Genomic DNA, 16,199 nt, shown 5'->3' with positions numbered 1-16,199 from the left:
CACCTTACTACCGTTTTGAGTGCCAAGTTTATTGTATACATTGGGAGGATAAGGGAAGGTAGAGGTGGAATTGGGTTAAAGGTACAGTTGGAAGAAAGGAGAAGGCCAACTCCTCCACAATGTCTGTTGCCAGGAGGAAGAGTGTGGGTGAAGTGGAGGCCGCCGTAACATAGAGCAGCAGGGGAGGCTGTGTCAGAGGTTGTCAGCCATGTTTCAGTGAGGCCCAGGAAGGAAATATTACAACAGGCAAAGAGGTCGTGAATCACGTAGAGTTTATTGCAGACAGAGTGAGCATTCCAGAGTGATCCAGAGAGAGGGAGCAGGGTGGTGGGCGTCAAGGGCACGTATTTGAGGTGAGTAAGATTTTGGGTGTTTATGTTGGGTTGGGAGCGATAGAAGGGGATAATAATGGGAGGTATGAGATGTGGGGGTCCAAGATTGGGAGATATGTCGCCAGCAGTGAAGAGAAGCAGAGAGAGATAGAGCAGGTGGGAGAAGGAGAGTGGGCGGCTTGTTTTGTGTTTTATTAGGAAAGATCTGAGGTTGAGGAGTTCTCTCTCGGTCACCAAGACGACGAGCTGTAAACACAAGTGTTACCTCAAAAATGGCTGAACATTTTAATAGAAAAGTTGCTCGTATTTATAAGCTCGATCTGACAATACCCATTTATGAAAATGGGACTATCCCCTTAAAACAGCGCCCTCTACAGTTTCATGGCCACATCTGGTACTGCAGCTCAACCCGCTCCTCTCTCTAGGAGGGTCCGTTACATTATTTCTGCCCATTAGCCCATACTCCCTAACACTCCTGAAATATGCACGAATCTCCCAGGCTCAGGGTGGACATGGAAGATGCGGGACTTTAAAAAAAAGGAAGAGATTTTGGAAAATGTGGCTATTATGTATTATCCCTCCGGGATGCCGTTTATACGGGATGATTTATTGGACAGAGTCCAGGTCTCTGAATGGAGCCTTGGGGGCTATGGAAGATGTATGACTTGGAAAAGAGGTCCAAATGCTTTATTAGCCACGGTGTCTAAGAGGTTAAAGGGAATATATCTGCAGCAGGATTTATCTATGTAATCTGAGAGCAGAATTATGCAGGAGCAGAGACCCTTGATTCTAGTGATGTGTCCCTTATTAGATCATTAAATCAGTGTTTTATCAGCAGGAGATTATTACTACAGGACTAGGTGTCTCGTGCCTCCTGGTCCAGCCCTGTTGCTAGGGATCCCGTGCATTTCAATTAAACCTATTTGTGCACATAATTCAGTCTCTAATGTGTCCAGCAGTTTGATGAACGGGGCCAAGAATGTTTCCATCCTACAAACTTACAGTCACTCACAAAAAAATTCTAGAAAATGATGGACACAAGCAAAACCAAAAGTGAAAACTCGACTTGTAGCAAATATTTGTTAATACGGGGCGACCTTGAACCGAACATTTCCAGTACGTCAGGTTTGTATTTCTGCAATGTTTGCCACCAGGACTGATTAACCTCCTGTATAAACACTGGGGATATACAGCACATTTTGGGGAGAGGATGCCATTATGGATTTCATTTGTGTGACGGTGTCATCTCTCCCTCATCAGATCATCCTCATCATCACTGCGTCCAGGTAAGATTTCAAAGTGATGGTAAGTGATATGTCATCCATGTCCGACCACTGGGACCCTGGGCAATCAGTAGAACAATTCTGTTCCCGCACTAGGAGAGAGTTGTGCACCTATAGGCGCCACTGTCCGCTCTTATTATAGTTCATGTATATTTACGTCAGGCGATTCCTGCTGCCCAAACTGAATCAGGGCCTGGCTACACCATCGCAGCCAAGGATATTATTCCCTGAAATGTTCCAGAGTTTAAGAAAAATTATACTTTGAAGATCCGTCCGGGTACTAGAATAGTCTTGTGGTGCCCCTGGCCGGCTCTTCCCAGCGCTGCGGCAAGTGACTGACAGATTCCTCCCTATGTACATGAGAGTGAGATCTGTCAATCACCTACAGAGGGGCGAGGAAGAGCCGGCCGGGGGCAGAGCAGGACTAGTCTGGCCCACCGCTATGGTCGCTGGCCAAATCTTCAACGTATACATTCTCTGAACCTCTGAAGCGTTTCAGAGGATAATATACCGGCTGCAGTTGTGCAGATTCGGGATTCGGGCAGAATTGACCGAATGAGAGGTGGTACCTAACATGTAAAGCAGATCAATCCAGGTCTTGAGACCCCCACCAATGAGCCACAAAGTGCACAGATTCTGTAGTAAGGCTCTAGATCCGGATATGGTGTCCGGACCCTTATATTTAGTATTGATCCTGTGCACTACACTGTGAACTCGCTCATTGCACCACAAAGGGGCATTTTCAGACCATGGATGGGCTCTCAGGTCCAAACCCACCAATCTGTTGCACGTTAGCTAGTACCTATCATTAGTGATGAGCGAGTATACTCGTTGCTCGGGTTTTGCCGAGCATGCTCGGGTGGTCACCAAGTATTTGTGACTGCTCGGAGATTTAGTCTTTGTTGATGCAGCTGGATGATTTACAGCAGCTAGACAGCGTGAAGACGTGGAGATTCCCTAGCAGCCAGGCAACCCCCACATGTACTCGCCTGTCTAGCAGCCGTAAATCATCCAGCTGCGTCAACAAAAACTAAATCTCCGAGCAGTCACAAATACTCGGAGACCACCCGAGCGTGCTCGGCAAAAACCGAGCATCGAGTATACTCGCTCGTCACTACCTATCCTGTATATCTATAAATTATAGGTACTCATTAACTCTTTGTATTGTTAGACAGTAATCCGCTATCTCAACAGATCAGTCATGTATAGTTTCTAAGGTCGAAATGGACAAAACCAGAAATTTTGGCCGACATTTATCTGATAGGGTACATGCACAGGTAAAAGGTTTTGCTGCAGATTTTGCGCAGCAAATCGACATCAAAGTTGCTGTATGCAGATTTATGTCACTTTATGCGTTGCATGTTCAAAATCCACAACTGCAGATCAGTTCACTTACGGGAAAAATTTTGCAAAGTGCACAGTCACAATACAGCTCTGTGCCAGCTTTTTTTTTTGTTTCTTTCTTTCTTTTTTTTTTTTGCGAGTCCTGCACTGACCTGTGACATGGCACAACTGAGAGGAGGTGTTTTTGTATGCATTGCATAAACTGCCAATTTATATTAAAAAAAAAAAAGTGCAATGCTCCAGCAAACATTGTTTGGATCCTGATTTTACCGTAAAGGATAAGTTCACACTGGGTGTTTTTGCTGCATTTTTTTCATGCTTTTTTAATGCTAATTTTTACCTTCTTTACACAGTACTAGCAAAGCCTATGAGATGGCAGAAATCGCATGAACACATTATTATTATTTTTTTTTCATCAGTATTTTGTGCTTTACATGTTTTTTTGGCATGTTACTTCTTTCAGCATTTTTCACCTATTGAACTGGAAAAAAAAGCATGAAAAAATGCAGCAAAACTGCCACCAAAAAAACACAGAAAAACCTGCATTTTTGCAGCAGCTCCTTTTCTGCCAAGCACTCAGGTTTTGGTGCAGAAACCACCCCCCCACCAGCAAACACGCGCAGTGTGAACTGAGCTTTAAAGTCTAGTTGGAAAAATGTGATTTGTACATAAAAAATGCAAGTCTGCGATGAATGCACAAAACGGATCTGTTGCATTAATGATGCAAACTAAAGCAGAGGGACCCCATCGATTGTTATGGGTTCCAACTGGGATCTGCTTTGCATCCGTTTTTAGAAAAAGTTCTGCACATTCTAAAAATTGACACAAAACGGAATCCTGTTGGAGCCCATAATCAACCCTTAGCGGCCTCAGTCCTCATGCTGCGTGCACGCCACTCAGTATATGAAGGTGATGCAAAAAAACATGAGTTATTTTTGGAATCCTGGGGAAATCTTACTCAGGGCGACTGTTAATTATAATTCTTCACATTAGAGGGGAGCTAACGGTTTACAAACACACAGCTATGACAGTTCTGAGCTGGAGTTGATCACAGGGGCTTTATTGAAGCTTATTTTCATCACACAGAATCACATCTCTTCATGCAATGCTTCATCAACATACATGAAAGTCTCTTTATACATACGGTAACTTTTCTTCACACACAGTGTCTTAACCTAAGCAGAACTGTATCTTACTCATGCAGTAAGGTGGGGGTAGGGGGATGAGTCTGGTGCTGTAGCTCTTCCACTTCTATATTGAGCTAATAAAGATGCTCCTGGCTTTCCTGACTGCTTCTATGATTACAGCAACCGCTTCCCAGGATTAACTGGTCTATACAGCTTATCTGGTTTCAGTCTGTCAGGAGACTCTCTAAGGGTACCGTCACACTATACCATTTCGATCGCTACGACGGTACGATTCGTGACGTTCCAGCGATATCGTTACGATATCGCTGTGTCTGACACGCAGCAGCGATCAGGGATCCTGCTGAGAATCGTACGTCGTAGCAGATCGTATGGAACTTTCTTTCATCGCTGGATCTCCCGCGGTCATCGCTAGATCGGTGTGTGTGACACCGATCTAGCGATCTAGCGATGCGATCCAGCGATGCGTTCGCTTGTAACCAGGGTAAACATCGGGTAACTAAGCGCAGGGCCGCGCTTAGTAACCCGATGTTTACCCTGGTTACAAGCGTAAAACTAAAAAAAAACAAACAGCACATACTTACATTCTGGTGTCCGTCAGGTCCCTTGCCGTCTGCTTCCAGCACTGTGACTGCCGGCCGTAAAGTGAAAGCAGAGCACAGCGGCTGTGCTTTCACTTTCACTTTACGGCCGGCAGTCACAGTGCGGGAAGCAGAGACTGCAAGGGACCTGACGGACACCAGAATGTAAGTATGTGCTGTTTGTTTTTTTTTAGTTTTACGCTTGTAACCAGGGTAAACATCGGGTTACTAAGCGCGGTCCTGCGCTTAGTTACCCGATGTTTACCCTGGTTACCCAGGGACCTCGGCATCGTTGGTCGCTGGAGAGCTGTCTGTGTGACAGCTCTCCAGCGACCACACTACGATTTACCTACGATCACGGCCAGGTCATATCGCTGGTCGTGATCGTAGGTAAATCGTATAGTGTGACGGTACCCTTACACAGTGTTCCCCAACTCCAGTCCTCAAGGCCCACCAACAGATCATGTTTTCAGGTTTTCCTTTGTTTTGCACAGGTAATGCAATTATCACCTGGGCAATACTAAGGAAATCCTGAAAACATGACCTGTTGGTGGGCCTTGAGGACTGGAGTTGGGGACCCCTGCTCTAACACACACCTTCCTCTTGGATGTCCAGGACACAATAGCTGGGGCTGAGCTAGCCACTCCCTGTCTGCTATAACTAATTTAAACCCCTATAGTTGCTGGATTATTCTAAATCAAAAGTGCAGATTCTATCTGTCACACTCAATGGGTTCCCATGTTATAAAACATATGTTTATATGTTTCTTTACTATATAGAATAGGGATGACTGCTGTGCAACCCTAAAAATGGACACCTCAACTTACAACATTGGAAGAAGTGGCTCATGAGTGGAGAGAGAATATTTCTTCGATAAGACAGATTACAATGTTTCTTATGTTCCTTTGTACTATTGATTTATGCAGAGTTTTGATTTAGTGACAGTGACCATTTAAGAACTACATTTTGTCAGTCATTCGGCTTTCCACCTGGTTTTCCTTTTCTCTAGACTATGCTTATGATCTAAAAGATGGATTCAAAGAAGAGGTCGTTTTGGTTGTGCATCGTCCTGTGGACCACTGTGCACGTGCTGAATATTCAGAGAGTGAACAGTGTAAATGATGGTAAGGAGAGTAAGATGGCTTTACGTAGGTTTTATGTAACTTTTCAACTGCGGTTACAACTGTTCCAGAAGCCGAACTCCAAATTAGATTGGTCATCATAAAGAAAAAAAACTAATGGAGTTAGTGGACTTCCGAGTGAATGCTGATCCATAGGTTATACCACTACCATATGATCGTTGGTGTGCAATCTCAAGAACCTCCACAGATCAGAGGATCAAATAAGCTGCAGCACCCCACTTGGCCATCTCGGCTCCTTCGTTGCCGTAGAAATTTAGGTCTGATGCCCCTAGAGATGCAACAACCTGGGCTGGAATCCAACTTTTGGGATGAATTTATGTAAATCCCTTCTTAGTTTGGGTTAGGACATAGCTAAAATAGCTGGGATTGTTCATGACCAGTGGTATCATCAAGCCACTGGCCCTGACTGTGCCCTCTCCAATGCTGCAAGCAACAGAGCAGAAAATTGGCGCTAAAAATGACCGAAATAATCCAATATAATATATCCAAACAAAAATCTATTCATCTGTTTATTGTTACACATGTAAGAACTCACAAATATGGAAACAGGGTAACATAGGTACACCTCAAAGAGATGATCGCACTTAAATGTTCCACCCCAAAAGTTTAGGAAAGTGTAAAAGCTTCCAGACAAAAATGATCCCTGAGCTGTCTATGACTATAAACGCAGGAAGCCTCATCTATTCTGTATGTTTTGCTTTCAGCACCTAGAGAATTTCAGTACTTGGAACACTACAGAACCAAGATCGCTGGAGCAGATGGGGAAAATCTGGATCTTAGGTTGGTGCAAAAATCTGTAATATAAGTTTTACCTGAGAAAAAGAAATGCAGAGCCAACATTTTTTTTGCTAAAGTCACAAAGGTTTAAATTCACATTACCAATAGAGCAATAAATAAAAAAAACACATAAAATAAAATAGGGCATTCATGCTCCCAACACAATAATGGTAGTGTCATTCATCCAACACACATCAGGGGCAGAATATCTTCATAGTCGAAAGAAATCAGTGGGTCAGTATTTTATATATTCATTTGTTTTATCTTAGGTTTTGTCTGTTATTGGTCAGAGTGTGAATGTGCACCTACACATTGCACTTATACATACAGGAGTAATGATGGTCCAAGGTTTTGGTGTTCCTTTAATTTTTCTTACTTGGTACGTTTGGGGGTGTGCCTCCTCCCCATTGGGCTGTGCATCCTATCTATTTAGCTTTCCATGTAAAGCCCAGTATTGTTCCCCGCAGACCCCCATACAGTATAATGTCCCCCACAGCCCCCATACAGTATAATGTCCCCAACAGCCCTCATACAGTATAATGTCACTCACAGCCCCATATAGTATAATGTCCCTCACAGCCCTCATACATTACAATGTCACCTACAGCCCTCATACGGTGTAAAGTACCCCACAGCACCCACATAGTATAATATCACCCACAGTCCCCATACGGTATAATGTCCCCCACCTCCTCCATATAGTATGTCACACAGAACCCCCATATAGTATAATGTCCCCCACAGCTCTCAAATGGTTTGTCACCCACAGCCCCCATACAGTATAATGTCCCCCACAGCCCTCATACAGTATGTCACCCACAGCCCTCATACAGTATAATGTCCTCCACAGCCCCCCATACAGTATAATGTCCCCCACAGGCCCCATACGGTATAATTTTCCCCACAGTCTCCATACAGTATAATGTCCTCCACCTTTCCCATGTAGTATAATGTCACCCAAAGCACCTCATACAGTATGATGTCTCAAATAGTCCCCTATACAAAAATCTATTTATCTATTTATTGGTATACATGTAAGAACTCACAAATATAGAAACAGGATAACATAGGTCCACTTAAAAGAGATATTCGCACCAAAATGATCATCCCAAAAGTTGATGACTGTACAGCTCTCTATACACTGTATTGTCATCCACAGACCCCATAAATTATGATGTCTCCCCATAGTACTACAAACAGTATGAAGGCTTCACAATTCCCTATACATAGTATTCCCCCCACACACACACAATATGATGTTCCTGACAACCCCAATATAGTATGATGTCCCCAACAGACCCAATAGATTATGCTGTCCACCCACATCCTACAATATAGTATAATGCCCCTTATAGCCCCCATTACAGTATGTTGGTGCCTACAACCCTCTATACAATTTGATGGGCCCCACAGCCCCCCATACAGTAAGAAGGCACCAACAGCTCCCCATACAGTATGATGGCCCCCATACAGTATCATGGCTGCACAGCTCCCTATCTACCACAACCTCCACCTTCTCTGCCGGCTTGCCGCGCAGTGAACCGCTGTGATGCAGTAATGACATTGTGCCACCTGACGTCACTTGCATGGCGCCGCCTAAAGTAGACCACAGGTTGGACATTGCATGCCTCCTGCTGGTATAAGAGAGAGAGTAATGAGCCGGAGGCTCTATGCTCCGACATAACTGTTAACACTACTGATATCCTGAGAACGCTGATACTGTTAACAATGTTGTAATCAATCCTGCCCACGGCCAGAGTGGTCCATCTGAAATTTGTGAGATATGTCCCATGCCAGTCCGGCCCTGCACATCGGTGTAAGAACATTGTCCTAATGGATAAGAATCAGCGGGTCAGTCTGCCCCTGACATACTATCCAGAAGAGATCTAATAGATTCACACTACCCAGGTCTGGAGTCCACTTCTTTACTCCATAGAAGCCGGTCCAGGGTAGTGCAAACTTCCTCGGCCCGTAGTTGAACGCTGGCATCCTAGGTGCCACCTGTAGTGTATGGACTGGACTGTGTCTGATGTGTAGGTTTGGAAAAAGGTATTAAAAGAGAATTGCAGAAAAAAATCAAAACAATTATTTACAAAAAAATAAAAAATAGTCGTCTTCCGCTGGTATAAAGCCTAATGAAACATCGTTTTTCTATTACCGTATATACTCAACTATAAGCCGACCCGAGTATAAGCCGAGACCCCTAATTATGCCACAAAAAAAACTGGGAAAACTTAATGACTCGAGTATAAGCCTAGGGTGGAAAATGCAGCAGCTACCGGTAAATGTCAAAAATGCAAATAGATACCAATAAAAGTAAAATTAATTGAGACATCAGTAGGTTAAGTGTTTTTGAATACCCATATTGAATCAGGAGCCCCATATAATGCTCCATACAGTTTATGATGGGCCCCATAAAATGCTCCATATTAAAATATGCCCCATATAATGCTGCACAAATGTGGATTATGGCCACATAAGATGCTCCATAGAGATATTTGCCCCATATAATGCTGCACAAATGCTGATTATGGCCCCATAAGATGCTCCATATAGACATTTGCCCCATATAATGCTGCACAAACGTTGATTATGGCCCCATAAAATGCTCCAAACAGACATTTGCCCCATATAATGCTGCAAAAATGCGGATTATGGCCCCATAAGATGCTCCATACAGATATTTGCCCCATATAATGCTGCACAAACATTGATTATGGCCCCATAAGATAATCCATGTAGACATTTGCCCCATATAAAGCTACACAAATGGTGATTATGGCCCCATAAGATGCTCCATGTAGACATTTGCCCCATATGCTGTTGCTGCGATAAAAAAAATTAAAAAATCACATACTCACCTCTCGTCGCTCAGGCCCCCGGCACTTGCTATATTCACCTGCTCCCCGTTCCACCGTCGCTTGCCGCCGCTGTGTCTTCCCCGTCCTCTGCACTGACTGTTCAGGCAGAGGGTGGCGCGCGCACTAATCGTGTCATCGCGCCCTCTGACCTGAGCGTCAGTGCAGAGGACGCAGAAGATGCAGCGGTGGCCGGCGGCAGTGGAACGGGGAGAAGGTGAATATCGCACACTGCGTTATACTCACCTGCTCCTGGCGCGGTCCCTGGTTCCTGTAGTGAGCGGTCACATGGTACCGCTCATTACAGTAATGAGCATGTGGCTCCACCCCTATGGGAGTGGAGAGGGGTCCATATTCATTACTGTAATGAGCGGTACCATGTGACCGCTCACTACAGTAAGAAGCTGCCAGCGCCGGGGAACCAGGGACCGCGCCAGGAGCAGGTAAGTATGATTACACAGCTGCTGCTCCACCTCCACTGCCGACCCCTGGGTATGACTCGAGTATAAGCCGAGAGAGGCAATTTCAGCCTAAAAAAATGGGCTGAAATTCTTGGCTTATACTCGAGTATATATGGTATATTAGTTTAAAGTTTGTTTGTAGCAATTAATGAATATTGGATGGTAATATATATATTTTGTTTTACAGGACCGAAAATCAAAATTTACAATTATGGATGGAAACTTCACGAAATGAAGACAGAGAGGAGATAGCCCAGGTGGGTGAACACATAGATAAAAGACAGTGGCTCATAAGGAAATGCAGCCTGGGATGCACTAAACTATTACATAATACAACTTAAAGGGAATGTGTCAACAGAAAATAACTTTTTTTATAAGCATAATTTTATTATTTGTCCATTGATGGAATTATTTGAGGACTTGTTTTTTTTGTGCAATCTTTTATTAGCAACATTTTAAGTGGTGAAATAAAAATCAGGAATATGTACAAAAAAAATTTGCTTGTGTCATCATATTGCAAGAGCCGTAACGTTTCCAATTTTTGGGTAATGGAGCTGTAGGAGGCTTGTTTTATTGACACCATTTTGGGGTAGATATAATACTTTGATTGCCTCATATTACATTTTTTGAGACAGATGGAAAACCACCCACAATTTTGGCGTTTTTATTTTTCTTCTCGTTACGTCGATTACCAATCAGGCTAATTTATTTTATACTTTGATAGATTGGACTTTGATGAACGCAACAATGCTGTAAATACCACTGTCACAGATTAATAGCAGCATTTAAATGCTTAACAGCCGCTGGAGGAGTTTTGCTCCATCTGCGGCTTTTAGAGGAAGATGATGGCTTAATAACTCAGCAATCATCTGCCGGCAAAGATATAGGCTCAGTTTCTGAGCACGCATCAAAGTTAGGGAGCCAATACGTCATATGTCGGTAAGGGGCTAATATGTATCACACATAAAATGTAAGAAATTTACAATATATGCCCGTTTTACCAAAACTTACTTTTACGTAAATGTTTCTTCTCATAGGTGGTTTCCAGAGCAGTGAAAGAAAACAACAAGGAGCTAGAAAGGAAAATACCTGACATTAGAATAGACCGAGAAATAATTCTCCAACTTGGATCTGATGAACCTGTCCAACGTGCCGCAGACCACTTATTCAGCAAGGAGACAGAAATAAATCGCCAGAAAGCCTTACTGAAATATGATGCAGAATCTGAACAATTCAGACTTGTAAAAGCAAATAATGCAATAGATATAACTGGAGATACCAAAATCACTATGGTTGGACATGGCGGTCACAGAGATGGCCATGTGTCTGTAGGTGGAAAAACATCTGATCAGTTGGCAAAAGATATATTGAAGCTTCGTGAACCTTCATCCCCAATTCACTGGTCTTCAGGTTCACCCAAAATTAGAGAAATCAGTATAGTCTCTTGTGATGCCGGGGCAGGAAAAGAAGGAAAAACCTTTGCGAAAGACTTCCTTTTGGACCTGGATAATGCTGGATTATCTATAGGTTCACTCTCTCTTCGCACAACGAAGATCATAGTGCAGGAAGATGGTAGCAAACGCACTGTTGATTTTAATAATCCAGAGCTGTGGGGCAAATACATCCCAATTCACAAGCGAAAATTCTATTTAGACAATAATAAAAATCTCGTGGAAGAGAGCGTCTCAAAGGATAGAAGACCAGAATGGATAGAAAGTCAGAACATCGAACACGAGTTTGACCCTCTAGCGCCAAGGAATATAGAAAATTATCCACTATATTACAATGAGAATGGGGTGTTATACCACATTAACGATGAACGTGTTGGCCAACTAATAGATGACAATGTGAGAGGGTTGTTTAACACAGAAGCTCAAGAGGTAAAGACCATAGGTTTAGATGTATATTATAGAAGAAGCATGGATGAAACTGAAACTATAATGGAAGAAAATATTCAGGTCCAAGTTGTAGAAGGATTAGATAGTTTAAAAGAAAATATCAAATACATCATACAAAGTTCTAATGAGATGAGAAGGAATGAGCTGAACAACTTCGCTCGTATACTGAGGAGGAATGGAATTACAATTGACAATAATATGAATTTAAAGGATATATGGAATCGTCTCTCAAATCAAAGAAATATTAGGCAAGTTAATTATATTTATCATAAAATTCAAGACAGTTTGAAAAACACGGTTAAATATTATCAATTTAAGGACTACATCTACAGCATAAACTTGGCAGACTTTTATTTTAGATTATATGGCGTAACAAATGCTAATCTCATAAATGAAGAATTTTGTAACATTAGAAATCAGGAACATGTAACTTATGATGAAATGAGATTCATGGAAAGTCCTTGGTTGTTTGTGGAGATGGCACAGCAATGGGTAGGCAACCACCACCATGATATCGGTAAGATAAATGCTTATAACGGGATGGCTGTCCTCGCCACTCATATTTCTGAGGCTGTTCGGAATCCAGCAATGTTTATTACAAATCGTCTACTGTGGGATACAGAATCATCATGGTCACATTTTCGTTACAGGAACCCAATGGCAAGAGGGTTCACATGGAGTGGAAACAATGCCGCAATAGGACTGGATTACGAGACCACCGCAACAGAGAACATGAATGATCAGGTTGCACAGGAAACAGTATCGGCAATGAAGCTTTGGTTAACCAGAAAATTCCGAACAAAATATTATCATTACAAACCTAAAAATCTACCCGAACCAATAGAAATGTCTCAAAATGAAGACAATAGAATAACCCAAAGCATATCGGAAAATCTTCCTATAAATGAACTAAATATTGATGAAAAGTGCAGAACGCAAGTATGGCCTAATACAGAGCAATTATCTGACGATGGCATGAGTTCTTTTAAAGATCTGGAAGAGAGAGCAAGGGGAAAAAGCTTAGAAACAGAATTCCACTTAAAAATGGCAGAGGACAGACAGCAACTAAAGGAGCAGATCACCAAGAATATAAAGGAACTAGTCTCTCCAAACTTTGGTGAGAAATGGAAAATAAAATCAATAGAGAGCGATGAACGTGCAACTACGATAGACTTAGAAAATGAAATGAATCCCTTGGAGACTAAGAAGATTAAAGTACCAGGTAAAAAGGGATCTCCGAGTTCAGATGAAGTCTTACATTCATACTATAATGATGTTTCTGGTTACGAAAAAGTCAATCGTGGACTTGGAATCTATGGAACCTTGATGGGATTTCAGGGCGCCAATCAGATGTTTGCAGAAGGACGAAAATCGGAAGGAGCAGTAATGTTAGCCCAAGGTGTCCATGGAATAACAGAGCTGACTGGTATCAATTCAGCAGTTAATAAATTTGTTGGCGATATTGCACAGAAATCCATTTCCCAGATATCTGTCGGACTTGAGGAAGCTTCAGCAGTAAAGTTCACAAGTGCTCTGACTGAAGCCGGTGCCGTAGCTAAAACAGTCCCCATGCTTTCTTTAGGATTCACAATATTTAATATATATGAGGATCTTCATCAGAAAACTCCAGTTGGGATAGCAGATGCTGCTCTTGATAGCATAATATTTATCACATCTCTGGCTGGTCCTGAAATGCTTCCAGTCACTGTGGCTTTGAGTATTGTCCGTCTTGGTATTGACCCAATGTACCATGAAATAAAACACGAGTTGGATGCTTTACCCTCTGATGCCGGCATAGAAGACAAATTCAAGGCTGTGTTAAAGGGGATTGGATTAGCCCTAAGAGATATAGGGTCCAGCTTTTTACAAATATTGCAACAGATAACTCTCCCGGGATTTATCTATAGCGTTTATAACCTCGAACAAGAGCACAAAAAGTCTATGGATCTTGTACACAACCTGCAGACTGCTGAGAACTACTACAAAATCTTAGATATAGATGATGGACACAGGTGTCACAAAAAGATAGACTTCACTGAAGGGGAATATTCTGCCTATGGAGGAAATTTACGGGTTGAGTTAACGGACCAGAGTACAATGAACATTACATTAACCGATCCTCTTACTTCCAACAAAATTGTGAAAGTGATTCCCTTTGAAACAAATTGTGAGTTGGTGGATCTGGTTATGGGGATTGGAGAAACAGTAAATATTAAAATGATGCATAAAACCGCCACCATGCTTTGGTTCATACCCTTGAAAACAGAAGATGTTATTTCTTCCATGGCACCCGAAGACAGATCTCTGCATGGTACATATGTGGGCAACTCCAAACCAAATCGATTCTATGCCGTGCAGCAGAACATTATCAAAGGACTTTCCTACACTCTGGACAGATACCACTATGAACTATTTGGCAATGATGGTAATGACATTTTTTATTTAGGGCCTCAGAAAACCTTTGTCCATGGTGGGAACGGTCAGGACATCTATTACATCCCGAAAAACGCGGGACAAACCGAGATCTGTAATCAGGCAAACGATAACGAGATGGACCTCCTCATTTTCAACATTCCTCTTCAACAAATCAATGCGAAAAAAGTACAAAATAATCTGAAACTTTTCAACAGTAACCTTCATGAAATCCTGATAAAAAACTGGTTCCTTGGAGAAGAATATAGGCATATGACTTTTAAAAGTGTGGAAGGGGCTCTGTTAAAGACTGGAAAAGTTAGAATAAACGGGATTGTTCCTATGGAGCCTTTTAGTTTAGATTTTTCAAGTAAAGACTCTGGTGCACGGATTTATCTCAATGATTCACTTTGGGAGACAGTGGTCACAGTTATCGGCAGTAACAATAGTGACATTATATACGGGAATCGCCTTAATAATGTATTTCAGGGAAAAGGTGGTAAAAATTATTTGGCTGGAAGTGACGGGATGGATATGTACATTATACAAGAAAAGGAAGATTGTGACACCATTAACAACTTTGCGTACGATGGCCTGGTAGACATTGTACAGTTGCCGGCAAGCTATGCAGACCTGAAGGTTGACATTGTTCCTCAGCACTCTTTGAAGGTTTGGAAACCCAGAGGAAAAATGTGTGTGATCATGGAGGATTGGTACAGAGGATGGCATTGGCAACACGTCATATTCAAATCCCAAGATTTAGTGGTGTTCCAGATCACCAACACGTCAGAGCCAAGGATTATTCCACTAATATTAGACTACAGTCAGTTCCCTAAGGGGATAAATATTGATTTAAATACCATTCCCAGAAACGAGAATATAATGACCGTGATTGGATCCTCTCACTATGATATCATCCAAGGTAATGAGAAACCAAATTTCATCCAGGCAGGTAAAGGTGGGGGATCTCTTACAGGAAGAGGAGGAAGTGACACCTATGTCATTGACTGTGGGAAAGAGAATATGTTCATTGATAACTACGCAGAAGATGGCGCCATGGATGTCCTATTCATCAAGAAGAAATACAGCTCACTAAAATTCGATCTTGCTTGGTCGCAGACAAATTCCACTTTTTCATTTGTTAGTCTTCAAATCCAAGTTGCCGACTTTTGCAGCATTTTACTACATAACTGGTTCAGATCAGAAAGCTACAGACATTTGCAAATACAAACAGAAGATGGAATTACATTCAGTATTCCCAGTGGACTCACACCTGTAATATATGCTGTAGATAACTCCAGAGATACAATCCCTGACGTTATCATTGATACCAGGTCCGGGATCTATGAAGGAGCAACTAAGATAATGGGTCCTCCCAGATACACCATCATATTCGGAAATGAGAAAGACAATTATATTGATCCTGGGACGAATGGAGGAGTAATGTCAGGTGGAGAAGGCAGTGACACCTATGTACTGAAAAAGCATTATAAAGGCAAATACAAGCTTAACAATTACGCTTTAGATCTACAGGTGGATTATTTTATACTTGATGTCAACTTTAAAGATATTTTAGTCAGATTTGACACATATCACAAGACTCAAATAGTAATAAGTGCTCCAACAGTTGCCCAATGGGAATGTAGACTTGAAATGTTGCAGAAAGCTACGGACCATATACATTTGATAGTTAAGACAAATGACGTGTTGTTCACTTTCACCGACCGTTTGGAAATCCAGCCATTATTAGTAGATGAAAGATTCTCGTCTATGGATTTACATTTTGATCTCTCTAGTAAGACTCTTCATGAAGTACCGATTGTATATGGGTCTCTCCAGAAAATAAACTTTATTACTGGAAATACTTTAAATAACACAATCATAGGGGGTAAGGACACAGACGTAATCTATGGTCTAGAAGGAGATGACATACTTCAAGGTTCTAGTGGGAAAGATTACCTCTCCG

At 42.1% G+C, this 16,199-nt stretch overlaps 1 protein-coding gene across 1 annotated transcript in view; it reads right to left on the bottom strand.

The window, feature by feature from the left end:
- Window positions 1–16,199, bottom strand: part of CEP89 (centrosomal protein 89) — a 359,859-nt gene that overhangs the window by 307,022 nt on the left and 36,638 nt on the right. The gene's annotated exons all lie outside the window — the stretch shown is intronic.

Source organism: Ranitomeya imitator, chromosome 9 (assembly GCF_032444005.1).
Source record: "Ranitomeya imitator isolate aRanImi1 chromosome 9, aRanImi1.pri, whole genome shotgun sequence".
NCBI lineage: Eukaryota > Metazoa > Chordata > Amphibia > Anura > Dendrobatidae > Ranitomeya > Ranitomeya imitator.
The sequence above is the reverse complement of the archived record's forward strand: the minus strand, read 5'-3'. Positions and strand labels throughout refer to the sequence as shown.